The 27,252-nt window shown below is 34.6% G+C and overlaps 1 protein-coding gene and 1 pseudogene across 2 annotated transcripts in view; both read right to left on the bottom strand.

Moving 5' to 3' along the window:
* The window catches only part of Il1rapl2 (interleukin 1 receptor accessory protein like 2), a 1,644,749-nt gene that overhangs the window by 1,149,842 nt on the left and 467,655 nt on the right, over positions 1 to 27,252 (bottom strand). The gene's annotated exons all lie outside the window — the stretch shown is intronic.
* Positions 18,524 to 19,073, bottom strand: LOC101573041 (annotated as a pseudogene).

The following is a 27,252-nucleotide window of genomic DNA, read 5'->3' on the forward strand; positions in this document are numbered from 1 at the left end:
GTGAGTTCTCATCATTTTTATATATCTTCATAAGAATTGGAGTGGAAATTCGTGAGCCATTGCATCCGAGGCTGCCAACTAAATGCCATTTTTCAAAGTTAGCATTTCTGGGGTTGTGCCAGTTGAAGAAGATTCCAAGAGAAACCTGGCAGCAAATTACAACTCCCTGCTATCACCAGTATGTTAAGAAGCAGATATTTCCCAAATCAAAGTCTAGTACTAAAACTGTCTTACAGTTTCTTTCAGATAATTTTAAAGTTCTCAGAAATACAAATAAACAATCCTCGAATTTAAAGTTAACCATGATTAGGAGCCAGGGAGATGGCTCAGTAGAATAAGTACTTGCCTGGCAAGCGTAAGGGTCTGAGCTTAATCCCCAGTTCCACTAAATAAATAAATAAATAAATAAATAAATAAATAAATAAATTAATTAATTTAACAATGATTAAATTTCTACAGTAGATTAAAAGCTATAATTGACTATATTCCTTTTTTAAGGGACTTCTCACAACTGATAAAACATTACATTATGAACTATGACTTTTTTCTTCCTTTTTGTATTTTAGGGAAGGGTGTACAGGAAGTTCAGGGTCTCACTACTAGATCAGATTCGCAGTGATCCGTCTGTTTATAGCTTCCCAAGAGCTGTGATTACAGGCTCACGCCACCGTGCCCAGTCTCAATTGCGGTATTAGGGTGCCCCTGGAGCAGGGCCAACAGGGGAAGCTGCGGGATTAAACCCCTGGCTCCTGCACCTGTTTGCAGGCATTTCAATCCACTCAGCTATTTGGCCAGGCCTATGAATCATGATTTTTGTATGTCCCACTGTGTAATTCTATTTTTTAATCTATTTTTACAATTTTTTATTCATTTTAATGAGAAAAAAGATAATATAGCAATGAACCAGTTTCAAAATAGGTTAGTAAGACAGTTACAATAATTAATATGCTGCATATTGTTGTCTTTGTAGTAGTTATTCCAAGGACAAAACACAGAGATGATATCTTGCCTAAACAATATTAGTACAAATCTTTCTTATCATTTAACTAAGAGAAAGCAGCTGTATACCTATCCTAATAGGCCTCAGTGTCTAAAGCAAACAAGTTACCTCAGTCCTGAGATAAACATTCTATCAGGTTAAGGCCAGCTATTAGACATTAGGCAACCTTGTGTCACGTGTTATTAACTTTGCAAAAGGATAAAGGACTATTTTGTTGTGAAAAAAAAGAAAGTGAAAAAAATATATACTTAAAATTCATTTTAAAGAGATCATAATTATTGATAATTAGAAAAGGTATACATTTAGAAGACCAAGATGAGAGATATTCAACCGTGAGTTCTGTACTGCACATTGCTGTCCTCAACGTAGTTGCTCAGATCACAGATATCAGCATGCACAGTTAGTCAAGTTGAAAATTCTAAACATTAACTTTTATTAAAAAAAAACTGATGGAAATTATGAGAACAATCATCTCAGCCATCCTGTATATATACGTGTATGTTTTACCCCTCTTCCTTTTTTTCTATCTTTTGTCCTTTCTCTCATCATAGTTGTTGTACCTTTTTTAAATTAATTTTATTGAGAAACAAATAGCAATGAGACAGTTTCAAAACAGGTTAGTAGGACAGTTACAATAATTAATACATTGCATGTTGTTGTCTTTGTAGTAGGTATTCATAGTACAAGATGAAGAATATGATATCCTGTCCAAATACTATAAGTACAAATGTTTCTTATCATTGGATTAAGAGAAAGTAGCTATATATCTATACATATTATTTTGGTTTTTTTGTTTTTAACTTTTTTAAATTTTTTTTCAAACCAAACTGGTAGGACAGTTTCAATAATTAACACATTGTATACATTCTTCTTAGTGGTCCCATTGTGTAATTCTAAACTGGCTTGTCCTCCTTCCTTGGTCAGTAGCTTATATTTCTAAATCATCATTCTTACCTTCTACAATCAAATATCCTGAGTTTTACCATAGAACAATCTTCCCCTTTCAAGCAGAATGGTGCTGATAGATTTTTAACAGATTACTTGCTAGCTTTCGAGAGGGGAAGTCACACGAGAGATATTATATTATTATAACGTACTGCTTAACATTTTATCACTCTAAGTTGCTATTTCTTTTGACATACATATTTCTATATAGACACGCTTCCTACGGGTACACACTGTTCTACCACCCCTCACTGGTACGTCTGATAAAAAGGTCTGGCATTGTGCAACAAACCAGTTTTCTTAGTGACACATACTGCTTTCCTGTTCCCTGTGAATTCCTACCATTTTAATCCCAGGAATAACAACACAAAAGTTAATAATATTGGTGATATATCCCAATGTCATCATTTAATGTGTCCCACAAGCAGTAGGATTAATTATATGATTTTTGCTTATGGCTATAGGAACTCATAGATTCCTTCCTCTGTTAGCTTTTATCCTTTATTGGGAGAATATAGCATAGTGATTGAGAATATGAATTACAAACCTATCTCTGCCACAAACTGTATCACTTTGCAAACAATATTTATTATCTAAAACTCGGGGTTTTATATGCAAAAATAAATAATAATGCCACCCTTCCCCAAGGACTAATGAAATGATTTTATAAACTAATGAATATATGGTAGGTAATAATACTGTGTGTCTGACTCATCAAATGTGTCCTGAATATTAGCTATCATTATGATAGTACAAGTAGAGAAATGAAGGGTCTGAAGTTATAGTCCCAGATTCAAATACTTTCTCTACCAAATAACAATTATACAGGATTTTGTTGTTGTTGTTATTGTTGTTTTTTGTTTTGTTTTTTGGTGGAACCAGGGATTGAACTCATACCCTTGTGCTTGCCAGTGAAGTGCTTATTCTACTGAGCCATTTCCCCAGCCCCACAGTTATATGTTCGTAAGTCATTTCTCTTCTGATTCTCTACTTCTCATCTATAAAAGATAGATATAACAGAATCTACTATGAAGGGCTACCGTATCAACTGAGATGCATCAAATCAAGACCTCAGTGAAGTTCTCACTGCATAGTGAGCACTTAATAAATGTTAACTATTAAGGTCTCCTGTTAAGTTTGTGACCTTGACGGTTAACATTTATTAAGTGCTCACTATGCAGTGAAAACTTCACTAAGGTCTTGATAGTGAGGTTAAGTTTACCAGCCTAGGTTGTATGGTAATAACAATAAACTTCTCTTCTGGAGGGTTAACAACCTAAGTTTGCAGACCAAAATTAGAGAAAAAGGAGGACTGCAAGGAAAGCCAACATTTGGGTCCTAGCCTTCCAAGGTCAATTAAGACTCAGGACATATGAGAACTTGTACTGTAATGTCACGTAACTCAGTACTTTCCCAAATTTTCTGATCAAAGAGATCATGGGGGCAAAGAGGAAAGTGATCGATGATGTAGAGTGTGCCTAAGGAGAGTCACATGGGGAGAAAACACTCTCTCAGGCTTTCACAGAGTGCACATTGGCCAAGCAATGGCCGTGACTCATCCACATGGCTGACACTGACAAAGGATCTACAGTCTGAGGTACAGGATCTCCGGGTAAATCCTGAGGGGATTGCACTGACCTTCTCAGACCCAAAAGCTACAACTCTTGTTGCGTAGGTCCTGCTTTACCTTGGTCTTAACCATCCAGCAGAAAAGCATAAAAATGAAATATAAGAAGTAAAGCCATGCTGTCATGTTGAGCTGTAGGGGACTCAGGTCAAAAATTTCTGACATTGCTAGTGAAGCAGAAGCCATAATACTATTATGGCATATTGGACTCTTTTAGAATATTTTGCTGAATTAACACACCTATGATATTCAAATGACGGAACTAAACAAAAAAAGGGGATACAGATGAATGTCCATTTTATATCTGTGTATTCAAAATGGTTAGGATAGATATATAGTTACATTCTCTTAATGAATAGAGGGATTTGTTCTAATGGTGTTTGTAAATAGGATATCAAGTCCGCATCTTGTACAGCAATTAACCAGTGGGAAGAATGTATGCAATGTGTTAATTATTGAAACTGTCCTACCAATTTGATTTGAAACTGTCTCATTGCTTATTTGTTTATCAATAAAATTATGGAGAAAAAAACCAATAGCAAAAAAAAAATGTTAACCATCGTGCAACCATCATGACAACTGTGCAAATAAAAAGAATCAATAGTTGTCAAGTGTCACTGGTCTGCTCACAACTTTCTTACCTGACAATATAATACTGCTGGAAGGGGATTCCATGCTCATCAAGTTGAAAATTCATAGTACCTGAATATAAATATCAAATGAATTACATCAATTCAGCAATACTATTTATTTCTCAGTGTATGTTTTCTAAGAACTGAATGTGACTGATGTTTAGCTTAGCAAATGAAGAAAATGGGAAGTAGAAAAATTTCTGTGACAGAGATGGCTTCCCTTCGATAAACAAATGCAGAAAGGGTGCACCCCCGAATGTACCAGCTCAACTGAATATAATGAATTGAAAGGGCAATAGAGTTGGTAAGGTGGCTGTACTTAATGTCATAAAAGAACACAGGGTGAGTGGTAGTAAGTGGCAACATGTGAAAGAAATCTAGAAGTCTTAAAACATTTCAGAAAAAGTATAAAAGCTTACAAGCTGACTTAGAATTTGTGAGCACTCATAGATGAGCTATTTTTGGATATAGCCCTAAAAGGCCAACATTTTGTAAGGCATATGGCTCTACTGCATAACATGTCAAACATTTTTAAAATGACATTTATAAGAAATATAATTTGTGGCAAAGAACTGGATGTGAAAAGAATATAGGGACACCAAACAGATCTGGAATCCGAGAAATCTTTTCTAGGGATTAATGAAGATGTCAAGTGTGGATGTCAAAATCAATGAATGAATTGCTGTCCCAACACTCATGTTGGTTAACAACCTGCCAGAGATTAAACTTAAAACTACCTGGGGTTGAGTATGATAAATAAAAAAATGATGAAACAGTGACAGCAACACTGTAATAAGAAAACTTGAGCTACAGAAGTGACATTTGAGGTATGACTCTAGAATTTTGGAACTGAGACTACATGCTTACATTAGCAAGCCAAGTTCTTGGGGCTAATGTTAGAAAGGGTCTCAATTGGACCAGTGAACATTTATAGTATGATAGTATGTAAAATAGACATGAACAAATGGAACAGAAAGTACTTCCCTGTAGCATGGTACAGAGGGTCTTCCTGTACTCAGTTTTTAATATAAGTTGAGTCTCTTGAGTCAAAAGACATTTCATGTATCTATAAAAGCTTGAATAAGAAATTTCTTGATAAGGCTTACATTATCATCACAAGGAAAAAGTAGAATGAATTCCATGAATTACGATAGTGTTAAATAGGAAAAATTATTTTTAAATCTTTTTAAATTATTAAATTTTACTTTAAAGAGGAAAAATAAAAATGAAAACAAATAAGAAGACAAACAAAGCAACATAAGACAATACAAATGGTACATCATTGCAAATCAAGAATAGAAAATTAATACTTGTTATAATATGTGTTGTTATCAACAAATTGATTGCTCAGACTATCAGAGATAGGTATGCGAGATTGATCAAACTATCAAACATTAACTCTTTTTTTAATAATCCTTAAATTTTCCCTTTAGTTTTTATGTTCTAATTTATTTTATAGAGTATATAAATAATATTTAGATAATAGATAAGACATTATAGATGATATACATTTAAAAGAACAAGATGAAAGGTATTCAACTGTGGTTGTTATATTGAACATTGCTGTCCTCAGTGTAGTTGCTCAGATGACAATATTAGCAAATAGAGTTAGTCAAAGTGAAAATTTTAAACATTAGCTGCTACTTGCAAAAATCTGATAGAAATCATTACTACAATTATCTCAGCTATCCTATATAGTTTTTTTCCTTGTGTTTTCTCCTTTACCTCATCTCCATTTTTTATTCCATAAGCCCAATCTCCTTCCATTTTACTATATCCATTGTACCTTTAAGATTTTATTCTTTCAGGTACTTAACACTAGGGAGACAATACGATGTTTACACATGTAAGTCTAATTTATTTCACTTACAAGTATAGTCTCTAGTTGCATCCATTTGTCTACAAAATCCTCGTTTATCTTTATGGCTGAGTAATACCCCACTGCACAGAAATACCGTATCTATTTTATCCATTCCTCAGGTAATGGGCATTTTGGTTGCTTCCAAGATTTGGCTATGACAAATTGTACTGCTATAAACATGGGTGCACATATATCACTGTTGAATGATGTTTTCAATTCTTTTGGAAAGATACCAAGAAAGGGAATACCAGGGTTAAATGGGATTTCCAATCCTAGTTTTTTCAGGAGTCTCCATGCTGATTTCCATAGTGGTTGTACCAGTCTACATTCCCACCAACAGTGGAAAAGTGTGCCTTTCCCCCACAGCCTCTCAAGCATTTGTTATTAGTTGATTTCTTTATGAGAGCCATTCTTTCTGGAGCAAGATCATATCCAGTGTTATTTATTTTAAAAATACATTTTTAACAGCATGAACCATCTTTCATGTCTATGGGGTCACAGCAAGAAAATGTGTTCATTTTTGAAAGAGTAACTTTATTTTGAATTTGAAGTAACTTCTCATTGTGGTTCACCCTTTTTTTCTAGTAAAATTATAAGACCAAATCATTTTTTCTTACCTTACACACTAATGAGAAGGATAGCTGTTAAGCAAGAGAAGTAATGGTGAATGGGAGAAAAGGCCAGCTTTTCTTATTTTTAAAAATAACCTTGGCCTGAAAAATAGATTCCATCTGTATTATCACCATCCATTCTGCCAGGAGACTGCCAATCCAAAGACCTCACCACTAACACCTACCTTACAATTTCACAAAAAGCAGCCCAATTTTTCCCATTTTCCTTTAAATATCAACCCAAGCCTCTTCTATTCTCCTGTATAAAATCATATAGCATGTTTTCAACTTTCTCTACCAACTGGCTCCCAGAAAACAGCCACTGTAAGTGCATTTTTGGCTAGTACTTATTTCCATGGCTTCTTGAGTTCTGGAGTTTGGGCAATTCTCCAATTTCTTTAAACAGTGTTATTTAAATTGTAAGAGGAATGGGCTTGGGAATGACAATAGTGTAAATGTATTATTAATTATAGACACTAGCTTACATTAATCTTGCCAAATTCTTTCACTTGGTCCTGGAATTAATATTGTTACAGTCATAGAATCTTAAAAGATCACTTAATGCAAATGTCTCCATTCATAGATAATGAAGCTAAAGTCCTGAGAAGTTGTATAATACTGCCAGTGTTGTTCTGACAGTAGAATTTGAAAACAGTGCTAATTCCTCGACAAGGGCTGTTGAAAAAAAGGGTGGGTTCTAAAGACACAAAAAAGAAAATACCCTGTTTTTATCAAGTTAAGTGCATAAATCTGAGTTCATTAGTATTAATTAGTACTCAACAGTGGTGCTTTTTAACCAATAGGAACTCTGAGCAATGGGACAATTTAAAAGTAAATGAGATAAGAGTTTTAAAAACTAGTGACATTTTAACACTAATATGAAGCCTCTAGGTCTGAAAATATCTTTATGTAGGAGAATGCATTTACTGTGAAACAAAATGCTCAGAGAACAATGACCATTTCAACATAATAATGCACTCAAATTTTTCAAAAGCACCATTTTCCAAAAAACATAATCATATCACAATGCTGATATGTGGGCCAAACTAATCAGATTAGGAACAATCTAATTAAGATGAAATACTGACATTGCATTAGAGATTAATATACAAAAATGATGTAAATTTCTACTGAAAGTATTTTTAAAAAGAAATGACAGGAAAAGAAATATTTTATTCTAGGAAAACATAAGCCAAAATATGTTTCTGTATATATAATTATATTTGTATAGTTTGAAATCTTAAAAATACCTACATCAGATTGTGCCATGATGTACACTTGAACTTTAACAATATATCTAGGAGACCTTCACAGTTCAGTAATAAACCCCAGTATAAGATTGACAGGTTTGCTTCAGATATTGCAAATATTTCTCAAGCAGGTTTCTAATTATTTCTAGTAGTGTAGCCATCAAAGTATCATATCTGTAATTTACCCTTTTCTCCTCTGATACAGCTAACTCCACAAAATATGTTTCAAAAATATTCTCAACTTTCACACAAACAAATGCTAAATTGATTATTGGAAGATTTATGTTATTAAAAATCTCAACATCTATCCTGACTTTCACTTGAACCTCTATTCTATCCTGGAATGTCAGGGGAAATTCGAGTTGGGAAGAGCCAAAAAGCTTATCAGACTGTGCCTTTTCTACGTGGAATGAAACTTCCTCAATAGTAATTTTACTAATCTGATCACTTGATCACAGTAAATGGAGAAATGTCAAAGGAAATGTCTCCAAAGATACTTTCACTGTGAAACAGAAAGAGAAAACTGACAAAAAGAGATCAGAAACAACATTCACAGAACTCTGAAAGTAATTAAAGGATGATAATAATATGAAAATTATTCACTCAAGAAAAATGACTGAATCTCTGTAAGAATATCAGCTTTATGACACTTTAATTCCTTGTGCTCCAACCACCCCTCCTTAATTCTGCAGCAGCATTGCAAAATAAAAACAATCACATTGAAAACCAGCAGCCTTGCAGTACTAGAGGGAGAAGAACTGCTGTTTCCTCAAAATCCTCTTCCCAGATAATTGAACAGAAGGATACTTGGAAGCCAATGCTTCATGAAATCAACAGTGTCAGTAACAAGATAGAAATGATAAATGTGAACAAAATAAAATTGTCCAGCGGAGCTGAAAATAGAATGACAAACATGAAAAATTCAATAGAGAAGCTCAGCAACAGATTTGAGTAGGTAGAAAATAGAATGAGTAAAAGTTGACAGACAGTATTGAAATTGTACCATTTGAGTAACATAAACATAAAAAGGGAAAGAAATGAAGGAAAGCTGAATAGCCCTGAACAATTTTGAAAAGCTGAGTACCCAAACTTCCTTATATACAAACCTATCACAAAATAGTAGTGATCAACATACTGTAAAACTGGCATGTATGTCAATGGAATTCCATAGAGAATCCACACATAAATCCTAAAATATAGTCAAATGCTTTCTAATGAGAATAAATATGAAGATGATGCAATGTGGAGAAGATAGTCTTATTAAATTGGGAGGTATATAACACCATATACAAAAATTAATTCCAAGTGAATTAAAAAGCTATACGTAAGGTCTAAAACTGTGTTATGATATCTTAGGAGAAAAACATGAGGAAAAGGTTCAAATCTTTGAATTTGCCAATAATTATTGCACATCATAACAAAAGTACAAACAACAAAGGGGAAAGCAGGCAGAGTGGATTTAATGAATATTGTTAAATTGTGCAGCAAACAATATCTCAGAATAAAAGGCAGCCCACAAAGTGGGACAAAATATTTGTGCATCGTGTTTCAAATATTTTGTAAAGGTAAGGAATAGGAAAGGTGGTCAGAGCCTTAATGACACTCTACTAGAGGCCCGATATCTTTGCTCTAAAACTAATCCTACATTAGATTCCGATGCTGCTGAAGACTTCAGTTTGTCTGCTCTTTCTCTCTGCAAGCTACCTCCTCAGAAGCCTGCTCAGTGAGTATCTTCAGAAAATAAAGGCTATCTATCAAGCCTCATACCAGTTCCGGATGTGCCTACCCTAAGGCCCCAGATTCAGGCAACTAAGCTTCTAAGCCTAAATCAGCCACTACCTTACCACTTTGAGAAAGTGGCACAATAATGATCCTATTTGGGTACAGGATCCATTTTTATGTGTAGATATTCAACAATGCATGGAAAAACTGCATAAATTCTCTGAGGACACTGAAAGATTTACTAGCAGTTTCAGTACCCAAATAATGGCTTTTGATCTGGCCTAAAGAAAAGTCCAGGTCATCCTGGTTTCTTGCTATCCAACAGTAGAAAGAAAAAGGATCAGAAGAACTCCTAAGTGGGCCAAAGATGAAACCTTCAAAGCTTCACCCACTGATAATCAGACAACTGCTGCATTATATGTATCCCAAGAGTGCCCAAATTGGGTTATAACACAGGGGGCGGAAAAGCCAAATGAAAGTTATATAAGAAAGGAATTTCAGTGAGTAGGTAACATGAGAACACACTTGTGAACTATGATAAGCTAGGTTTATCATTCAAGGCTCTGACAAAAATTGAGGTGTTTTTTTATTTTTCAGCTCCTGTTTGAAGAGGCTGTCTGTAAATACACTAAATTAGACACATTTATCCTACTCAGGGCCATTCTAACATTAACTCAAACCTCCAGCAACCTGTGTCCTAGTTTATAAGGACCCACTAAGCCTGACTCCATGGTGCCTAAGGTTTCTGAGGCAAGTTGATCCCCAAGCATCCTGCGATGACATTCCAGAGAGGGCTGTTGTCTCAGTTACTTTTCACTTGTTCCTGGGACAAAATAGCCGACATCTAAAATTAAGGAAGGAAAGGCTTTACCTCACAGTTTGTAGAGGTTTCAGTCTATAGTCGGCTGGCTCCCAGGCAGGGTGGCACATAGCAGAGGGCAGCAATTCAAGAAAAACAGTGAAGAGCAAAGGAAAGGACAACATCTGAGGCTTCTAGTCATCCTTTCTCCCCTCCTTATATTACAAACAAGCTACCCTGAGGTGGGGGTGTAGAACCCACACAATGTCCATGTCCTCCTTTTGCACAGGATAAGGATGTTTACAAACTAAGAATCCTGGCTCCCTGCTGAGTCACTTAATTACATTTCTAAACTTCTCAAGTGGACACAATGTTTCAAGCAGTACAATTCATTCCTTGTCAATTTGGTAACCAGACATTACTTTAAACCAGTTTCCAGGTACATAGTCATGCTTATTAACAATTTACAACTTAAACATTGTATTACATTAAAACCATGACCTTTTGCCCCTGAACACTGCACTCCCCACCCCCAGGACTCATGTACATTCCTTTATGCAAAAGGTATTTTAATCTATCTGTAAGAGTTGCCAAAATCTTAACAGTTTATTTTATTTTTTCAGAACCGGGGATTGAACTCAGGCCCTTGTGCTTGCCAGGGAAGCGCTTATTCCACTGAGCCATCTCCCCGGCCCTCTACACAGTTTAAACATTACGGAAAAGTCCAAGTCCCAAGTCTCCTCTAAGATCTAAGGGAAACTCTTAGCTATGAACCCCTCTACAAATGAAAAATTAAACACTGCTAACATTTAATGGCACAAGAAAAACATTACCATTACAAAAAGTACAAACAGTAGGATACAAGTCTAAATCCAGAAGGGCAAACATTAAGTCCTGTAGTTTCATGTGAAACATGTGAAGTAACCTGTAATGAGTTGTGAGCTCTAAAATCCTTATATGGCTCCACCCCTATGGCACTTCTGGTGATAGCTTCCGTAACTTTTTTCTGGGGCTGGCTTTGCTCTTTCTTTGCAGCTTTTCTCAGAGAATCTATGTTTCTGGTTTTTTGTTTTTTGTTTTCCTGGGGGCATCTACTAAATAGGCTTTTTACTCATAGCTTTACACATTGCCCTCTTGGGGGCACATTGCTTGCCTTCTCAGGCCTTTTGAAATCTAGGTGGAAGCCTTTTTAACTTCAGAACTCTTGCACGCTGAATGTACATGAAAACAACACAATGTGGGTGATGTCAAGGTCTGCTGCCAGCTGGAGCAGTAGCCAGACTTTTTTACTCTTGGCTGTAGAGGTCAATTGCCTGGATTCTTGAGCATTTCGACCCTGATTCTGAAGAACAAAATTTTTATGCTTGCCATTTTTTAATCTGGTGTGGCTGCTGCCTCAATTTTGGAAGCTGATGTGGCCAGCACCTCTATCTTGGAACATAGGGCTCTGTAGCCCTTTTCTTAAGGCAAAGTCTCTCACTCTTTCAATTCTGAGGCTACAAAGGGTGAGAACCTACCTCCTCTTGTGATGCCCTCAGGATATCTCTTTTACTCTCTTGTTCCTCCTGGGCAATGGAGATCTCAGCTCTATCTTTGCAGTCTACAGCCTTTTTGGCATTTTTTGGCAAAATTCACAGCATTTTAAATTATCTTGCTGAGCTCTTTGTTCTTGGCTTTTAACATATATCTTACTAAAAGCCCCGAACAGTAGCCGTGCCACTGCCTCAAAATTTGACTGCCTTGAGATTTCTTTTGCAAGATTTACTAGTATACTGCACTTAATCTCAGTCTCAGGCAAAGACTCTGGATAGGAGCAAACTGTAGACAACTTTCTGCCAAGCTATAACACAAATCATCTGAAGTCCAACAAACAATAGTCCTTCTTCCCAGCAGAAATCTCTCCAGCCTGGTCTTTATAGGCAGGCTGTTTATTTGCACTTTGGTTTCTGAGCTCTGACCAGAATCTCTCATCCAGCAAAGCTGAAGGCATTTTAGCTCTTCTTTGGTAGACAACATCTCTAAACCATTTTTATCTCTTCCCATAAGCCATTGTGAAAGGCTCTTGAATATCATGGTCAGGTAGTCACAGAAGCAACCCCACCTTCAGTACAAATTTAGTCTGCTAGTTTTCACTTGTTGCTGAGACAAAATACCCAACACCAAAAATTAAGGAAGAAAATGTTTATTTAGCTCACAGTTTGTAGAGGTTTTGGTCTATAGTTGGCTGGCTCCCAGGTAGAGTGGCACATGGCAGAGGGCAGCAGTTCAAGAAAAATAGTGAAGAGCAAAGGCAAGGGCAGCAGCTGGGGTTTCTAGCCAAACATTTTCCCTTCCTTATATTATAAACAAGCAACCCTGGGAATAGGGGTATAGAATTTGTACAATGTCCATGCCCTCCTCTAACACAGGATGAGGATGTATACAAAGTAAAATTTCTGGCTCCCTGCTGAGCCACTTAATTAAACTTCTAAACTGCTCAAATTATCACAGTGTATCAACCATCACAGCTGCTAAAATTGGTAAAGTAGATATTCAGCTAAAGGATCCTAATCCATATCCTCAGATATACTATTACCTAATGAAAAAAGCTAGAGGGCAGGCCAGATAGTTCAGGGGATTAAAGTGCCTGCTTAAGCAGACACGGACCAGCGTTCGATCCCCAGTGTGCCAGCCCCACCACCAGGGTGCGCTGAGGTGGCAATTGAGACTGGGCATGGTGCTGTACACCTGTAATCCGAGCAATGGAAAGGCTGAAAGCCAGAGGGTCATTATGAGTCTGAACTGTGTAGTGAGAACCTGTAACAACCAAATATATAAAAATAATAAATAAAAATTTGGAGATGTCTAATTGTTTTGACTTCTTTATATCCTCTGAATAGTATTCCTCTTAGAAGTAGCTAGCAGAAATATTTTTCAATGCTGAAAGTTTTCTCATCGTTCTCTTGTTGGTTTACTTTGCTGTGGATAGAAGCTTTTTAATAGGATGTGGTCCTATTTGTTGATTCTTTGTAATAATTCTTGTGCAACTGAGGTTTAATTCATAAAGTATTCCCCTATACATACAACTTTCATTCTCTCTTTCAGAAATTTAAGTGTTTATGTTTTAGTATTTAGATCTTTGATCAATTTTGAATTTAGTTTTTTCCATGGTGAGAAATTTGACCCTAGGTTTAAACTTTGACATGTGCACAGCCTGTTTTCCCAGCACCATTTGTTAAAGGAGTTATCATTTCTCCAATGAAGGTGAATTATTTCTGCATATTTTATTTTGATTTATTAATCCACAAGCCTGTTCTAGGGCAGTAACATGATTTTTTATTACTGTGTCTTTATAGTGTGAGTTTAAGTCCAGAATTGTACCGTGTCCTACCTTGTCGTTTTAGCCCAGAATCACTTTTACTATTCTAGATCTCTTTTGGTTCCATATGAGTTTTAGAATTCTTTTCTGTTTACTGCAAAAAAGGCTGTCAAACTCTAGTTTGATCAGGATTGCATAAATTTGGACAAAAGTTTTGAAAGTATGGCCATTTCCAATGTATGGATTCTTCCTATTTGGAAACAGGGGATATCTTTCCATTTTCTGATATCCTTTCCAATCTCCTTTTTCTGAATATAACAGTTTTCACTGTACAAGACTTTTACTTACTTGGTTAGGATAATTCCTAAGTATTTCATTTTTATAGATGCTTTGTAAAAGTTGTAGTTCTCTGTTGTGAGTTTCCTGATGCACAAGAATGTTATTGATTTTTGAGTATTAGCTTTGTAGCTTTCATTCTGCTATGCTACCAAATTTGGCTGTAATTCCAGGAGCCTTTGGTGGAGTTTTAGTATACTCTATGGAGATGATCATGCCATAAGCAAGTGATGATTATAAATAATTATTTGCTTTCTATTTTTCCATATTTCTTTTCATTAGTTCTCTTGTGTACTCTGGCTAATGTTTTGAGATCTATATTGAACAGGAGTAGTAGTGTGGACATCTTTGTCTTATTCATGAGTTTAGAGTGAAAGCTTTCAGCTTCTCTTTTATGAGTGGAGGGTGTTGGTTTGTCACAGATAGCTTCTACTAGATTGAAACAAAACCTTCTATTGCTATATTCTTTAGGTTTTTTAAAATCCATGAATGGACTTTGGATTTTGACAAATGATTTTTTTTTAATCTATTGAGGTGATCATGCATTTCTGGTCTTTTCTTCTGTTAATGTTGTATACTACATTGATTGATTTGTACATGTTGAATCATTCCTTCATCACTGGAATTAATCTTACCTGGTTATGCTATATAATCTTTAAAATGACTTGCTGCCTTTTGTTTGCTAACATGTTACTGAGGATTTTGCACATATCCTTCATTAAAGAGATTATTCTTTAGTTCCCTTTCTTGGATTTCTTTTTTTAAAATCAGGGTAATGCTAGCTTCCAGGAATAATTTTAGGAGTACTGCTCACCTTCTAGCCTTCAGATTTCATTCAATACTTTGAAGAGAATTGGCTTTAAATCTTTTCTAAAGTTCTTGTAAAATTTCACAGTGAATCTGCCATGAACCAGTCTTTTCTTAGTTTGTATTACTTTATCTTTCACTAGGTGAAACAATATTTATTGAAAACCTATGTGTCACGAGTTCACGTGCTACTATGGATACAGCAGCAAACAGTGAGTGGGGAAATGAGGTTTACCTATGCATGTAAGCAGGATGGTGTGGACAACTGTACTGGGCATTTCTGCTGGTCTGTGGAAAGGAGCAGATAACACTTAATTTGTTTTGTCTTTTGTAAAAATTGTACTTTTTCTCTTCTTAATTTCTTGTACATTTCTTTTTTTCTTCTTCCAATTTTGCATGCATATATCTGTAATATGAATAACTGATTTGCAGACACTATGTATTACCACAAATACCATGAAATTCAAATTAATTTAGTAAGTGAAATTCTGTATCACTTGTAGATTTTTTGTTTTAATTCTAATTTGTACTCACTTTAAAAATAAAAAATATTTTGCATATTTTTAAAAATAAAACTAAATGTCACTCACTCTAGAATTCCTAGAAAGCACAGCCTGTCTTTTTTATCCATTCCTCATTTGATGGGCCCTTGGGTTGTTCCCAAGATTGAGCAATGACAAATTGTACTGCTATAAACATAGGTACACATATATCGCTGTGATATGATGATTTCAGTTCTTATGGAAAGATGCCTAGGAGTGGGATAGCTGGCTTCAATAGGACTTTCGTTCTTAGTTTTTATAGGAATCTCTGTACTGATTTCCACAGTGGTTGTACTAGCCTGCACTCCCACCAACATTGCAGAAGGATTCATTTTCCCCCACGGCCCATCCAGCATATGTTATTGGTTGATTTCTTGATGACAGCTACTCTTTCTGCCATAAGGTGGTATCTCAGCATTGCTTAAATTTGTATGTCTTGAATGACCAAAGATATTGAACATTATTTAATGTATTTATTTGTTATCAGTATCTCATTTGTGAAGTGTATATTCATCTCACATGTCTATTTTTGAATTGAGTCTGAATTTTGGAGGCCTGATTTTTTTAATTCATTATATGTTCTAGATAAGAGTCCTTTGTCTAAAGGACAGTCCTATATAATTTCTCCCCATTCATGGGTCTTCTTTTAATTCTGTTGGTGATTTGCTGATTTCTTTTGACAAGCAGGAACTTTTCAAAAAGATGAGATCTCAATTGTTGATTCTTTGAACTATTTCCCATGAGGTTTGATTTTTGTTCATGAACTCTCCACCTACCCCATATGTCCTTAAGATTTCTACCTACTTTCTCTTCCAGAAGATTTAGTGTTTCAGTCTTAAAATTTAAACCACTGATCCATTTTCACTGTAGTTTTGTGCATGGTGATCAGCATTAGTCTACTTTTAGCCTTCAACATCTGTAACACCAGTTTTTCTAGCATTATTTATTAAAGTAGCTATTTTTCTTCCAGTAGACATGTTAGGCCCCTTCGTGAAACATAAGGTGGCTGAGTGTGTTTGTAGTTGTGTTTATATCTTCTAACCTGTTCCATTGATTCTCCATTGGTACCATGTTGATTTTTATTATTTTTATTTTTTGTGGCCAGCTCCGCTCACCCTGGGGGCAGGGCTGGTGTAGCATGTGGTGCCAGGATCAAACCGCTGTCCCTGAATTTGCCTAAGCTTGACCTAGCAGGTGCTTTAGTCAGCTTAGCTATCTGGCTGGACCCCCTCATGCTGATTTTATCACAGTAGCTTTGTAGTATAATTTCAAGTCAGGGATTGTGATCCCTTCTGCCTTTCCTTTGTTGCCTAGGATTGTTTTTGCTATTCTGGGTCTCTTCTGCTTCCAGATGAATTTTAGGAATGTTTTCTCTAGATCTGTGATGTATTTTTAAAGAGTGGAATATTATTCAGCTATAAAAATATAAATTTGAGGCTTTTATAGATAAATGAATGCAACTAGAGACTGTGCTGCTAAGTGAAACAAATCAGACCCATATGTGCAATAGTCATATTGTCACACTAGTTGAGAATCTGAATGATTAAATAAAATTTGACAGATACAATGGATACTGTGAAAGGGAAAGAATTTGTTCAATGGTAAGGAAGAATTGGAATGAGGAAATGGACAAAAGAAAGAAAGGGAAAAGATGTATTTATGTATGCATGCAGGATAATTTGTATAATTGTACTGTCTTTTTTTTCTGCTGGTCTTTTGTTTTTTATGAATTTAGAACAGGGTGTACAGGGTGTGCAGGGTCTAACTACATAGATTGGACTCATAGTGATTCTCCTGTTTTCAGCCTCCCATGCATTAGGGTTATAGGCGCATGCCACCACGCCCAGTCTCAATCTCTGTTTCAGTGCACCCCAAGGTTGGGCTTGGCACAGCATGCCAGGGATCAAACGCCAGCTGCTGTGCTCTGTCAAAGCAGGTGCGTTAGTCTTCTGCTGGTGTTTTGAAAGGAGCAGTTAACGCTTAGTTTCTTTTTACTCTTATTATTTTTCTTTTTAATTCCTTATAACATTTTTCTTTTTGATATTTTTTACCTTTATTATTTTTCTTAATATATTTGGTACAGAGTCTCACTATGCCTCTTGGACTCATAGTGATCCTTCTGTTTTCAGCCTCCCCAGCACTGGAATTTCAGGTGTGTGCCAACATGCCTGGTCTCAGTGGCTGGCTCAGTGCACCCAGGGGTGGGGCTGGTGGCATGTGGTGCCAGGAACAAACCCCAGTCCCTGTGCTTGCCTAATCAGGCACTTAGTCTGCTGAGCTATCTTGCTGGCCTGTTTTACTTAAAAAAATTGCACATTTATATTGGTAACCTAAACAACTAACTGAAAATAACATCATACAACATAGCAACCATTGCTGAATTTCTATTACTTTGTTTAGTGAAATTTTGTATCACTTTTAGTGCTTTTTTATTCCTATTTTGTGTCTTTAAAAAATAAAACAATATTTAAAAATTTAAAAAGAAAACAGCCTGTGGTCAAATCTTCTATGCCACTGCCACTATTTATTAGTACTATCCCAGGGCATCAGGAATTAGAAAAAAATCAAAGTTAAATAGGGGAAAAGAGGGAATAAGAGAGTGTGGTTCCAAAGTAGACTCTGCTTAATTCATAAATAATTTGTTTTTGAATTTTAAATTAGAAATCTAACGTGAACATTCATATTTTTCTGCTTACATGTGAAGAGTGAGACTGAGATTTTCAGATTCCTGTCCTTTGCCTTTTCTCAATAAACTAGAAAATAGCTCGTGTGTGTGTGTGTGTGTGTGTGTGTGTGTTTTGCTTGTTTGGTTGGTTTGTTTGTGGTGCCAGGGATCAAACTTGGGACCTTGAGCTTGCCAGGCAGGAGCTTATGCCACTGAACTACAGCCCTAGCACAGATCATTCTTTTGTTTCTTCTGATATCTGGCTCTCTCCTACACAATAATATTAACAAAGATTATTTTAGACCATAGAAGTAATAAAATAAAGAGATATTAATTGTACACCCTTACTTATGCTTCAATATTCTAATAAACTGTGTTGATACATTGTACTATCTATTACTTTTTTTTTTTCACTGAAAACATTTTATTGGCCTTCTGACCAGAAACGGGAATTTATTTGCCAGGAAGGATGATTCCATCATACTTCTGCTGGAACCAGCGCATGGCCTCCTCTTTGCTGATTCTGTGTTTGGCCCCAATGCAGCCTGTCCTACGCTTCTTGTCTGCGATGCTGAAACCTGGCCTACCCAGCACCACATAGAAGTCCAGGCCGTAGATACCAATGCTTGGGTCATATTTGATGCCCAGATCGATATGTTCCTGGATTCCAAAACCAAAGTTTCCAGTATCGGAGAAGTTATTTTTCCTTAATTCATACTCTCACACCTTTAGGCCTTTCTCCAGGATTTCTTCTGCTTTCGCCCCTCGGACTGTGCAGTGAACAGCGATCTTCTCGTTTCTCCTGATGCCAAAAGACCTGACGGTGTATCTAGCTTTAGAAAACACAGGAGTTTGGCCCGTGAACTGCTCCAGTACCTTGGCTGCCCGCGTCAATCTGTCTCCACTCTCCCCGATGCAAATGTTTAGGCAGAGTTTGCGAATTCAAAGTTCCCGCATGGGGTTCTCCTTCTCACCTTGATCCTGCTGTAATGGGTCAGCGATGCAGTCAACAACCACAACCCCGCCATGGTGGAGAACCGGAAGAGCGAACTATCTATTACTTACTTTAAAAATGCTACAGACTTTTATATGGTACCTCAAAATTCGAGAATACTCAACATAAAATGTAAAAAAGATCTTTTACACATTATTTAGAGAGGATAATATTCACTCCAACAATTCAGAATACTAGGCAAGAAAATATGGTTTACAACACTGCAATATATGGAAAGACAAATCTCAGGATGAAAAAATATAGCTGATGTAGACCAAGATGGTGAGAAAGTGATGCATATACTCTTCTCAAATCGTAAGAAAAGTTTCATAGAAAAGCAATAAGAAGTATACATTGAAGACTACAAATAACTCAGAAGAACATTGATTTCCCATGTTATAGAGATGAAATGCTTTCAACTATATTACTCTTAAAGGTAAAGCCTAGTTCTGGTCAGAGACAAATTCACCAAATACCCTATTAAGTCAAGGGCAGAAACTGTCACTATGTCTGTCAGGTTTCGTTTTTCATTAAAAACTCACTTAATTTAGCAATGTGAACATATATTCCTAGTATTCCTAGACAAGCATTTTCACGTCTTTTCTGTCCTTTGCCTTGTATGTATTTCTCTCTTTTCTGCTGCTTTACTTCTGGTGAGTTTTTATAAACTCTCTATTCATGTGTATCCAGAAAAATGAACAAATCCTAAATATTCATCTAGATGAAAAGATAGACTGTACATGTGTACATCAATAAATTGATGGATGGCTAAAGAAAGGCAGTGATGTTTGTAACTACTTTAGACAACAAAATAAAAGAGTATTCGCAGCCTTCTAGAGGGCCTTGCTGTTCCCCTTTCTACTGAGTGTGCTTCTAAGGTGACTACCACTTGGCTTCTCTTACAAAATACAGTACTGTTTATCTGTTAGGAACTCCATATAAATATAATGAGACAAGGTACATTATTTTGGATCATAGGGGTTTTCTACTCTATATTATGTATCTGTGGCTATATTGTTTTACTCAATTGGTCGTTTTCATTAATCCAAAGCACTCTATTGGATGAATATACTCCAATGTATTTTTCATTATATATTTTGTAAGATTTTAGCTATGTTTAATAAAAATGCTATAGGCACTTATATTCCTAAATTTCAGTGCTTGTATTATCTTGTTTCTGTTGGCTAGGAATAAAAGTGCTAGGTCACGAGATAGACTTATTGTTGGCATTCAAAATGTTACATGTTTTTCCAAAATAGTTACGCAAATATGCATTTTTATAAACAATATATAAGATTTCTAGTTGTTCAATAGTTTAGATAAAACTCGATGGTGCCAGCCTTACAAATATTGTTTATTCTGGCACATGTTGACTGCACTTCCTTACTAACTAGTAAGTTTGAACATCATCTCATATACTATCGGCTCTTCAAAATCCTGCTCTTATAAAATGTCTTCAAAATTTTTATCTGATTTTTTTAAATTTAGTTTTCTCATTTTCTTGATACTGCAAAGACTCACATTTTTACTAGAAATTCAGTTTTATAAGTTTTGTAAATGCCATTATGATCTATATTTGACACATTTTGCTTTAAAATTTCTTCCTTAATATCCAAACTTTTGGATATTTCTAGATTAATTCTACCATGATAAGAAAGATCCTTATGATTTGCAGCCGTTTGAAATTATTTAAGATTTACCTTATGGTCCATCAGATCTATTTTTGTAAATATAATTCGTGAGCATTTGAGAAACAGAAGGTATACTGAGTAGTTGTTCGATGAAATTTATTAAAAGTGCCAATTAGTTAAAGTTATCATTTGCTCATTCAGATGTTCTGTATGTTTTTTCATTCTTAAATATTAACAGATGTGTCTGAAAGTTCTCAGTATGATTGTTGCTTTAATCACTTAACAGTCCAATTCTTTAAATACAAGATGACCAAAAATTGAATGATTTTGTCAATTTTTATATAACAGAAAATATAAAATGACAATTTGTTAAATTTATTCAATAATTATTTTCTGTATATGGTGTATTTTATAGCTTTCAATGATGCTCCAGATAGTACTTAAACATACACACTGCCTTAGAGATGCTCAGGGTAAACTACGAAGTGTGTAAACCTGCAAATGTTTGCTCTCCACAATTTTAACTATGGCATTAAGCTAAAATTTAGTAATGTTTGTTTTTTGTTTCTCCTAACTCCTTTATTCATCATTATGAAAAACAATTTTTCATTGGTAGTATTATATCTAACGACAGGGTTGACCTGGTTTCACATCAGTATAACTATAATTGCAATTTTCCTGTTTCCTCCTATTTAGGTTGTACATTTTACAAGCAGTATACAGTTTTGATAATTTTTTTTGCATTAAATTCAAATAGTAAAACTACTTTAATATAATTATTGATTCATCAGTAATTGAGATATAATCAAACATCTACTTATCCAACCTGTATTTATTTTTATTTGCACCTATCGTCTTTATTCTGAATGAGGGTTTATACTGTATTTTTAATTCTATTTCCTTCAGCTTTTATATTACTAGCTTTTTAGTTTGTATTCTCAGTGACTAAAGATAACAGGATGTATTCTGACATATAAATATCTACTCTAAACTATAATTTTAACATTTTCTTAATACTTCAAAGAACTTAACTACTACTGTGTACTTTATATTCCTCATTATTTAACCATGTACATGACTTTACATTTTCTCACATATTTGCTATTTTTTGTGCTGATGAATCCTCCTCCATTTTCCATGAATCCATCTAGAATTACTTTCCCATTGCCTGAAAAACTTTCCTTCATTTTTTTTAAAATGCAGGTCCAAAGGTGCCTACTTATTTCATATTTTATCTTATGATATATCTATTCTTACTCTGTTGAAATAATGCTCTAATGAAATATAATTTGTCATTTTTCTACAAAGTTTTCACTAAGTGGAGAATTCTAGGCTGTTATTTTGTTTTAGCACTTTAAATTTGTGACTTAATTAACTTTTAATAACTAGCTGTCACATTTTTTACTGATCAAAAATGTGTTTTAGTTTAATTAACAGAAAAAAATTGAGTACCAGAAACTTAGAGTCCTTTTATCATAAACAAAAGACATACTGTTATCTTTTCAGCATCTTTTGCAAGCCTGTACTTACTTTGTTGAGGCCTCATCTTGTATATTCGTAGGGCTCAATTGTATCTACTTTGAGTAACATTTGAGAAGGTTTAATTCCTCTTAAATATAACAGCTCGTGAAATAAAGATAGCTATCATGTGCCTACTTCTACCCCCTTCAGTTTTTAATTCTACTATAAATACCTGGTCTGCACATGCAAATGTTCCTCACATATTTGACCAAGTTCACTTAACATCTAGTACTCTACTCTGTATGTATTCCAGTTGTCTGCCTTCAGCAAGCAGGTGATGGCTACATCAAACATATGGTATCAGGCCATTTGAAAGAATTTTTTAGGGCTGGTGAGATGGCTCAGTAGTCTAAAACACCTACTTAGAACAAGCTTAGCAAAGTACAGGGACCGCGGTTCAATCCCCCAGCACCACATGCCAGCCAGCCCCGCCCCCTGGTGGGCTGAGCTGGCCACACACACACACAAATAAATAAATAAAATTAAAAAAAAGAATTTTTTATAAAGGACCAATTGAATTTATATATATACATATATATATATATATATATATATATATATATACAGGAATCAAACTCAAAACCTCATCCTTACTAGGCAGCTGTTGTGCCACTGCACTATATACCTGTTTTTTTTCTCTTTTACTGTGTATAACATATTTTATACTAATATGTTTCTCGCCTTTGAAATTAGCATAGGAAAAATACTAAAAAGAAAATCAGGCAGCTTGAAGAGAAGAACCAGAAAAAGAAAAAAGGAATATTGACAAATATGCTTAAGTTGGTTCCATTTACCTTCCATTTATGGGCAAAAGAACTCCCTATGTATCACAGTGTTGCATATTTTTGTTTGATTTAAACATATAAAGTTTTAGTTAGGGAGAGCTATTATTTAAAGAGAAATTTTTAACATTTGCTAAGTGAGCATTTGGAATTATAACAGTATAAGTATAAATCCAATAAAGCAAATCAACAAAATGTGATTTTTCTGCATCTTTTTAAGTTCTATATAGAAGATCATGATGTCAACAATGCTTAGTTTCCTTTTATTTAGAGTATACCCTCTGAAGGCAACTAGTAGTATTCTATTTTTTGAAAAATCCAGTCCATTTACAAATTCGTGAATACAGGCATATTATTGTAAAGTAAATATTGTCATTACATCTTTACATGGCAGAGTATCCAAGTTTAAAAGCCAAGAATACACTTTTAGAGCTAAAAATTCTTAAATATAGTAACACGATGTGGAAAACAAAAATATACAAGATTTGAAATTAAAGTCTTGCCAAAAGTCTAGCTGCATATTATTTTTGAAAGCTCTCAATGAGGCCTGAGTCGGTGAATAATCAAAAATTTACATTTTTTAAAAAATCTTTGGCTCCTATTTATTATTAGTGGTTTGTTTTAGGTGTTGTTTTGACAAGTACAGCAAAAAAAATTACATAAAGGAATGACTCAGTGTAGTATCACCTGAGTAAGGACACAAACATAAGGAGACAAAGGAAAATTAAAGGAGTTACTCATGTTTATTATTTGATCTACATTTCAATAAGCAAAGCAAGGTGCACAAAATCAGTCAGGTCCCACACTTTACACACTGGCATTTTCAGCAAGCCCGGCAGAGGGAACTGCAAACAGCCCTGGGGCTATGACTTGGGTGACCAGGGTTGCAGGACCCTATGTAGGGAGGAACTGAAGGCCCTGGTTCCATAAATCAGAAGGTGATGCGAAGCTCACCCAGCCTTAATCATGTACTAGGATAATTTGAAAAAAATAACAAGATTTGAATATTGCATCAAATATGTCTTTTATAGAGCACAGGCTCTCATTAAAAAGCTATATTTTAGAAAGCATAAAAAACAGTAAAAAAATAAACAATATAGAACTTAATTAAACGAAATTATATGAATGCAGCAATAGTTGTTATACTGCATATTGTTGTCTTCAAATTAGTTGTTCAGATTATCAGACATAAGCATGCAAAGTTAGTGAAAAATTATAAAAATTATAAAGGAGAGAAATTAAAAACTTGAACATTAAGTGCTCCTTTTGATACATCAGCAGAGATCAGCAGTACAAAGCTATTTATTTTGCTGCTTTTATGCTCTTCAAGTTTCTGTCATAATACTGTCTGGACTCAGTTTTTTCTTCTTAGTGATATACAGAAAGAACGTCACTGTAGTCCAAAGGCTCTGGCACCCTTAGTATTGGTTAATGGATGGATTTGTTCTGAGCAATCTACAAATTAATGAATGGTTTATATGTTCATTTTGGAAGAGTCTTGTTCATATATATTTGGTCTGGCATTGCAACAGGTTATATATGGCTATTTCTTATAAATCATTAAGAATAATATAGTTTATGCTTTCTGCCTTTGAACTGATTCTTATTATTTCTCTCATATAATTATTTCTCTGATAATAATTCTTATATATTTCTCTGGGAAATATATAAGAATGGCCTATGAGATTTTTGAGAGACAAAGGGCTAATTAATACTCTTCCATGAGGACCAGAATGGGTCTACTAAAGCAAAAGGAATATAATGATAAGTGATGATAAGTATAAGAGACTAATGTAAGACACTGGATTAAAAGAATTGGTTTACCAATTTGACAAAATTTCAAAACTGACTCTTCCAGTCATAATGAAATAGTACATATTGTCCTGAAGATGCCTACAAAAGTTGCATAATGTTCTTCAAAAAAAAACATTTGGAGCAACTACAGGGAGATCAAGGAAATCAAAACTCAAGTAGGTCACAATACCTTAAAAAATAAAATAACTATAAGGTGAATTATATGTTTATCTCTTATTTTATCCTTGGAGCATTCACCTCATAACAATACAAAGAATAGAGGTAAAAAGAAACTGTTGATCCAGAGCTCCCAGCATTCTCATAGCAATAGGGAGACTAAGTTGGAGTTTGGTCTGCTAATGTGGAAGAGCCCTAAGGGGCTACAAATCAAGAAACATTTAAAAATAAATTCTGCATTAAAATATACATGTTTGCCAATCACTAAGCAGCCTACATGGAAAAAAAAGTGTTATTTCCTTAGTTGAAATAATCAGATTCCTCTCACTGGACACAGACTAAAATTCAAACTATATATAATCTTTACTGTCTGGTCTCCTATACCTTCTTGTTGCAGAAACACATTATGATGACCCCCATGAGTTGTAAACTGTAAAATCTACTATCTTGAAGTCCCATTTCCTTTGAATCTTAGTAGAATATGTGACTTAATTCTTACCAAATAAAACACAGCTAAAGGAATGAGATGTCACTTTCATGATTAGGTTATATTATATGAAAAAGGACAAAGAATTTTGCAGACATAGAAGGAGTCTCAAACTTGAGTTAAACAAGAGAGCTTAACTTGGATGAGCCATGTAAGAATGAGCTTAGGCCAGGTCTGAAATGAAAAATTCAAAACAACTCAGATTCCTTATTGCTGGTTCTAAAGGATCAAACACCTAAAAATTCCATAACCACATGAAAATAAGTACTCCTACCAACCCAAATAAATTTTGAAGACTCCTAAGATCTAGGTGAGAACATTACCTAGTTAGCAACTTAATCGTAGCCTTGTGAGACAATTAAAATGAAAGCCAGTTAGATCCTATGCTATAGAAACTGTGATACAAATGTATCTTTTTAAGTAGCTATAATTGTATTATTTTCTTAAATAGCATAAAAAATTACTCCACTACTTGTCCTAATCCCAAATTCCATATTCCAGTCATGAGAAACTACTAATAGTTGTCTAAAATTAATGTTGTTTTACAGATAAATTTTTATAAGTAGTTTTCCTTTTATATTAAATGCCATTTTCTAATTTTTCTCCTTGAAAAACTCCCACATAAGATATTTTTATATAATTTAAGTTTTTAAATCTTCTATTAAGGTATATGACCCATCCAAGCTGATTCAACAGTATTTTTGCTAATACTGTACCTAATTGCATATATTACCTATTATACCAGAATTAAACTTACATGTTTATATGACTTATCATTTGCATATTGCCAAAAAATGTAATTTTTTCATTGCTTACCTGTTTAAACATCTAGATAAATTAGTCTTAATTTTTTAAATGAATGAACTTATATTTATTACATTGTTTGTTAAAATTATTTATAACCACCCCCTTGTAAATACAGTACCACATTTGAAATGTTATTTGCTGTAAGTATATTCTTTTGACACTTGGGAATGGGAATGAGATCAATAGCCTAAGAAAAATAATGTCTAGTTTTCTACATCATTATAATTTTATATATTAATAACACATTCTTTCTCTAAGCCTGTGGGATTTTCTTCTTAAAAATTCTTACTTGCTCATATTCACATGTTTCTTAGGTGCTCTGATTGCATTCTGTAACTACAAAAGTAATATAATTTCTCATACTCAAATGTTACATAACAAACATTGCTCTCTGAGCACCTCCTTTCCAGTCTTTTAAGTTCTTGAAATTCTTAAGTGACAAGATACTTTTGCAGTCCTCTTAAGTGATAGGACATTCAAGGTTAAGTGGCTTCAAAGAAGTTGACTTAAAATCCAATTTATTTCAAAAGTTATCATTCACAAAATAATATTATGAAAATCAGCAGTTGGATATTTTCTTCCTTCTATCCTGTTCCAATGACCAAGTTTGGAAAGAGTTCAAAGGCTGGAAAAGACAAGTCCTCCAACTGTCACTTATTTTCTGTAGAATTCAAATGAAAATCATAAAAATTTTTTTTTCAGTGATGAGTTAGAATGGAATGATCTGTGCTACTTTGATTATTATTGGATTTTTATGCATTATTCCTTTTCTTGAAAGTTGCATAAAGATCTAGATCTACTTTTGGGTCAGCTTATAACAGATATGGGGAAGGGAATTGAAATATCAAAAAATATTGGTACGGTAAAAAGTCACGCTCTGAATCAAATACCCATACTCAAAAGTGTTTTTTCCCATGGGTTTATTTTTTGTTTTTTGTACCTTAGGGAAGGGTCTACAGGGTGT

The sequence above is a fragment of the Octodon degus genome, unplaced genomic scaffold (genome assembly GCF_000260255.1).
Source record: "Octodon degus isolate 3935 unplaced genomic scaffold, OctDeg1.0 scaffold00259, whole genome shotgun sequence".
Lineage (NCBI taxonomy): Eukaryota > Metazoa > Chordata > Mammalia > Rodentia > Octodontidae > Octodon > Octodon degus.